This window comes from Castor canadensis, chromosome X (assembly GCF_047511655.1).
Source record: "Castor canadensis chromosome X, mCasCan1.hap1v2, whole genome shotgun sequence".
Classification (NCBI taxonomy): domain Eukaryota; kingdom Metazoa; phylum Chordata; class Mammalia; order Rodentia; family Castoridae; genus Castor; species Castor canadensis.
Window position 1 is genome coordinate 17,327,789 of NC_133405.1, and position 5,575 is coordinate 17,333,363.

Below are 5,575 nucleotides of genomic sequence, written 5' to 3' on the forward strand. Positions count from 1 at the left end.
TGGCTTCTTTGGTTTTTTTATTTAACAATATATCTTGGTGGTTGGTCCATGTCAACAAAATACTTCCTTATTTTTTTACAACTGCATAGTACAGTAGTTTCCATTATCCAAAGTTTTACTTTTTCTACGCTTTCATTCAGCCATGGCCCAAAAATATTAAATAGAAAATTCCAGAAATAAACAATTCAGAAGTTTTAAATAACTTTTATTAGAGTATATTGTCATAATTGTTCTTTTATTATCAGTTATGATTGTTAATTTCTTGTTTTCTCATGGTATTGAGAATTGAACTTCAAGCTCTCTACCACTTGAGCCATGCCCCCCATCTTTTTTACTTTTAGTTTGTTTTTCAGATAAGGTCTTGTGTTAAGTTTGCCAGGTCTGGCCTTGAACTGTGATCCTCCTATCTCTGCTTCACAAGTAGTTGGGACTATAGATGAAGCACCACCACACACAGCCCAGTTGTTAACTTCTTACTGTAGCTAATTTATCATTTAAATGCTATCATAAATATGTATTTTAATACACATAGGTTCTCTACTGCTGTGATTTGAGCATGTCCTTCCAAATTCATGTGTTGGAACTTTTAATTTCTCAATTTGGCAGTGTTGGGATATGGGAACTAGTGAGAGGTGCTTTGGCTGTAGAGGTAGCGCCCCTATAAATGGACTAATGTCTTTCTGGGATGAGTTGCTGCTGTTGTGGGATTATGTTACTTCCCAGGGGGAGGGTTGTCATAAAGTAAGGCCACCACTCATGCTCTCTTTTCTAAATATGCCTGTTTGCCCTTCTCCTCTTCTCTCCACCATGTGTTGAAGCAGCATGAGGCCCTGTTATGGTTTGGATCTTAAATGTCCCCCAAGGCCATGTGCTAAAACCAGCTAATGGTGGTGTTGGGAGGTAGCAGAAACAGGAGATGGGCCTAACTGGAAGAAGCGGGACCTTGAAGGATCTATTTTGTCCCTAATCCCTTCCTCTCCTTTTCCTCTCTCTGTTCACTAACCACAAAGAGCTCCCCGCCACAGCGATGGAGCCAAGCAAGCATAGATGAAAACTGTGAAACCAAAAAGAAACCTTTCTTCCCTTAACTTGGTTTTCTCAAGTGTTGTGTCCCATCATCAGAAAGCTGGCTAACATAGGTCCTCTCTAGGTGCAGGAGCCTGATCTTGGACTTCTGAGCCTCCAAAATCATGAGCTAAGATAAGCATTTTTTCTTAATAAATTACCCAGTGCCAGATCTTCAACAACAGAAAACAGACTAAGTACTATCCATGATTTGAGACATCCACTGGAGGTGCTGAAACTCTCCTTTTGATGGGGGATTACTGTATTCCATTGTGTGAATGATGCACCATAATTTATTTAACTAGTACTCTACTGATGAACATTTAGATTGTTTCTAATCAGATGATATTTTTAAATGCTGCAACAAATAACCCTGTACTTACTTCTTCATTTTTGTTTCTTTTCAAATGTTTCATAGGATCTGGAAAGCTAAAATTCACATTTTTTCATCAATCAACATGTTACACCAAACACATCACACTCAAAGGAAGATGAGGTAAGACTTATAATTTTCCATTAATCAGACACAGTAAATGATTTGTGTGCTACACTCTCTTCAAAACCAGATAGCACATCTATTTATTTTTTGAGGTGGTACTGGGGTTTTGAACTCAGGGCTTCACATTTGCTAGGCAGTCACTCTATCACTTGAGCCACACCTGAGGCCCTTTTTGCTTGAGCTATTTTTCAGATAGTTATTTTTTCATGCTTTTGTTCCTGGGCTGCCCTCAGACTGAGATAGTCTTACCTACTCCTCCAGCATGGCTGGAATTACAGGTATGAACCACTCCATCCAGTTCTCAGATAGCTCATTTTAAAGTTTCCAATGCAAAGTCCCATCTAGCCTCAGTAATTTGAGTTGTGCCATGTGAGATTCTCCACGTGCATCTGTAGCAGAAAGTCAAAGATGATGTGATCTTTTGTGTCTCCATCCAGGACACTCCATTTATTGGCTAGGTTAGTAAGAAGCAATTTCATGGGATACTTTGAGTCAGTTCACCTGTTCAAGTCAACATTCACTGAGTGCCTTTTGGGGGCCAAGTGCTGAGACGGACCCTGGGGACACAAAAACAAGAGAATAGTCTCTGACTTTCCAGTAGTTTCCAGTTTACAGACATTGACCAACGCATGAGCAGACAACCATAAAAGGCGTGAAAAGTGCCTCAGTAGTGGCAAACGCAGAAGCTGTGTAAGGAGGAGTACCTACCCAGCCAGGATATTGGGATGGATAGAAGACTCCCTGGAAGAAGAGGCACCTGTTCAAACCTTGCATCCAGACTTGCAGCACTCCACTGACAAATCCCAACATCCAGTGTTCCTCTGCTCTCCTTGGCTTTTCTAGTCTGTAATTTTGCCCTCTGCACAAACCTTCTGCTTGGCTATGTTTCCTGTGGCATTCCAAAAGTTCAGCAGGAGAAGGTAGTAAGGAGTTTCAGCATGGAGAAACACACTTGGCAGTGGGGATGTTTGGAATGTGGCCTGCTTTCAGGCATTGCTTTTGACAATGTGACTACTGTCCTTAATCTCTATTTGTGTCAGCTGCTTACCTCCATTCCAGGTCTTGAAGATGACCTTTCCTCTTTGTGTCTGATTTGTGGACATTCTGACCCTACTATCAATTTTTTGTAAGAAAAAAGGGCTACATTTATTGATGTGCTTAGATAGACAAGAAATGCAAATAACAGCAGCTAATACTGGGGTGTGGGGAGTGACTTCCACTTTTTGCTCTATATCCACTGTAATCTTTCCACTACTTTTATAATGAGCAATTTTACCTTTATAATAAGTTAATTCTGACAAGCTTCATATTGAAGGAAACCTTTACATTCAGGAAAAGTGCACAAGTCGTAAGCTTAATGAATCTTCATAAAGTAGACACACTCATTACAATCATCACCATATTGTAGACCTTTACTGGCACCTGGGAAGCCCCTTACCTTGTCTTCTAATCATCTCTCTTGCTCATAAGGATAACAACTATTCTGCCTTCTGTCACCAAAGATGAGTTTTGACTGACAGTTACAGTTGCTCTTTCTTCTACTAGCACTTGGTATCATCAGTATTATTTATCTCAGTCATTCCAGCAGGTCTGTACTATCATCTCATTGTGCTTCGGGTTTACATATCCTGATTGGCTAATGATGTTGGCATCTTTGCATGTGCTCATTTGCCATCCATGGTGGCAAGAGCTTCCATAATTATAAAATAATTACTGTTTTAAAACATTGCTTGAAAATAATAGCCTCCCTGCTTAGCAAGTGTGAGGCTCTGAGTTCAAACCCCAATACTTCCAAAAAAAAATAATAATACCATTAACCAGACTAGGGAATATTCTTTGAGTGTGGCAATCCTTTGGAGGGGCAGAGTTGAGTGATGGAAATAGCTAGAACTTGTTAGCAGACATTCTGGACTATTCTACTTGCTATGAACTCTTAGGTGAATTATTTGAACTTCTGATGTCTCAGTTGGCTTCTCTAAAAAGCAAGGATAGTATACCTTCTACTTCATAAGGTTGTCCTGAGCGTTAGAGGAGAAAATTATGCAAGACTCTCCTCTGTGTCTGACACAGTACTTGATCAGTGTTCTCTGCTTTTCTTGGAACGCCTGGAAAGAGGGTGAGAAAAGGGTGTTCTTGAAGCAGTCAGTAACTTAATATCTGAAGGAGAATGTGATTTCTTTTCTCTAGCTTCAAGGAAAGAACTCTGAAGTTGTGTCTTAGAATTAAGATTCTGTCCCCTGACCAACTACAACCCACCCTCCCTGCAAACACAACAGGGGATTCCTGCTTCAGAAGGCCTCTAGAAGAAACTGGGCTCTTGGACGCTATAGCATCTCTGAATGACTTTATCATCTACTGCTCTGTGTCTAGCAGAAAGACACTGCCCCGTGGCTCTTTCTATATCATTCCAAAAAGTTCTCCCATTGATGTTTCCCATGGCAAGACTGCTCGAGGAAACTTGTGGCTGATACCAAGTGTCAATATCCTTTCATCAAATACTTATCCAGCACTTGGCAAGCACTGAAATATTTGCTAGGTCTGGGATCCAAAGTAAGAAAGGACTGTTAGTTAAGGAGATAGAAAAGCAAGGAACTGGCCACAGTGCAGTGGTGCACGGGGGATAAGGAAGCATGAAGAAGGAGGAGAGTGAAGAAGAGGTAAGAAGGTCAGGGAAGACTTCCTCGAAGAAGTAACATCAGAGCTCTTAGGAAAATATCTAGGTTAGGGAACAATGTATTCCAGGTATAGGGAATAGTTTGTGAAGGACCCGGAGACTGGAGGTCAGGGGCTCTTTCTCTTCTTGAGCCTGTATGCTAGGAACCAAAGCCTGGCTCTGGGCTCTGCATAGTCCCAAGTTTTTCCAATGGGCCCTTCATTAGAACACAGAATAGCAGGTTTAAGTAAAAAACAACCTTCTAGTTCCAGGGTTAAGTGTGTCAGGGATTAAGTGTCCTGCAGGTAGGTACATTATTAGCACCCATTTTCCTTTTTAAAAAATCAATCAGACATGATTGAACATTTAAGACTTGCTTGTGTAGTTTTAGCCTATTTTTCCCTTGCTCCAGTCTCAGCTTGTCTTCTGCATTCTCCCCAGCTCCCCAGGGTTCCAGAATGTCACCAAGCTAGCATGTAGCTCCTATGTCCACAAACCCTTCCACATAGCTTTTCCCTCAGATCCCCAGTTAATTTTATCCTACCTCCTGAATCCTTCTCTCTCTCTCTCTCTCTCTCTCTCTCTCTCTCTCTCTCTCTCCCTCCTGTTATGCCAGGCTGCCTCTTCAGTTCTTACCCTAGGCTCGAGCTGTTCTTCTAGGATCCCTCCTTTCTGGCTACGTGTGTGTGTGTGTGTGTGTGTGTGTGTGTGTGTGAGGGGGGTGTTTTTGAAATGAGCCCTCTGCTCCCAAGGCATCTCTGAGGTATCCTCCCAGGGGACTTGTCTTCTTAGTTTGAACCTGACTCAGGAGATCATAAACGGGGAAATTGAAGCTCAGAGAAAGGGAATGACTTACCAAGATCAGGTAGCAAATGAATGGTGGAGTGGAAACCAGCCCAGGACTCCTGACTTGCAGCCCAATGTGCTTTTCCAGGAAGTGGGCCACCTCTCGCAGGGGTAGAGTTTGGGTGTTCTAGGCAGCCTCAGTTCCCACCCCCTGACAGCACTGTGCACCCATCTCACTTGCACTTCCTTCCTGAGTCACTTCATTAGAACCAAAGCTGGCCCATCCAGGCCTCTGACTCAGCAGCCTGGCAAAGACCATTCAGCCATCTCTGCATATGATTAAGGAAACATTAGGGGCAGGAGGCACTTTTTTCTGGTTGAGTGGGAGATGGTGGTGGTGCAAAAGGAGGTGGAGAGATTAAATTAAATGGTAAGATTTAAGTGGAAGGTAATCTCTCAGCACAAGATGTAACACAGGGACCATGGGAGTGGAGTGGGAAGTGGAAGGGTTATATGCAAAGATTTAGGATTAGAGTTAAATATGTTTTGACACAGAGGTATATTTACTACCC

General features: G+C 42.2%; 1 long non-coding RNA gene across 1 annotated transcript; it reads right to left on the reverse strand.

The window, feature by feature from the left end:
• Positions 1–1,599: 1,599 nt before the first annotated feature.
• Positions 1,600–5,206, reverse strand: LOC141419695 (uncharacterized). Its single transcript, XR_012444314.1, has 4 exons — positions 5,074–5,206; positions 3,562–3,669; positions 2,273–2,453; positions 1,600–2,121 (listed from the first exon to the last, which is right to left on the reverse strand). It is a non-coding gene; the product is annotated as an uncharacterized lncRNA (long non-coding RNA).
• Between the last annotated feature and the right edge of the window lie 369 nt (positions 5,207–5,575).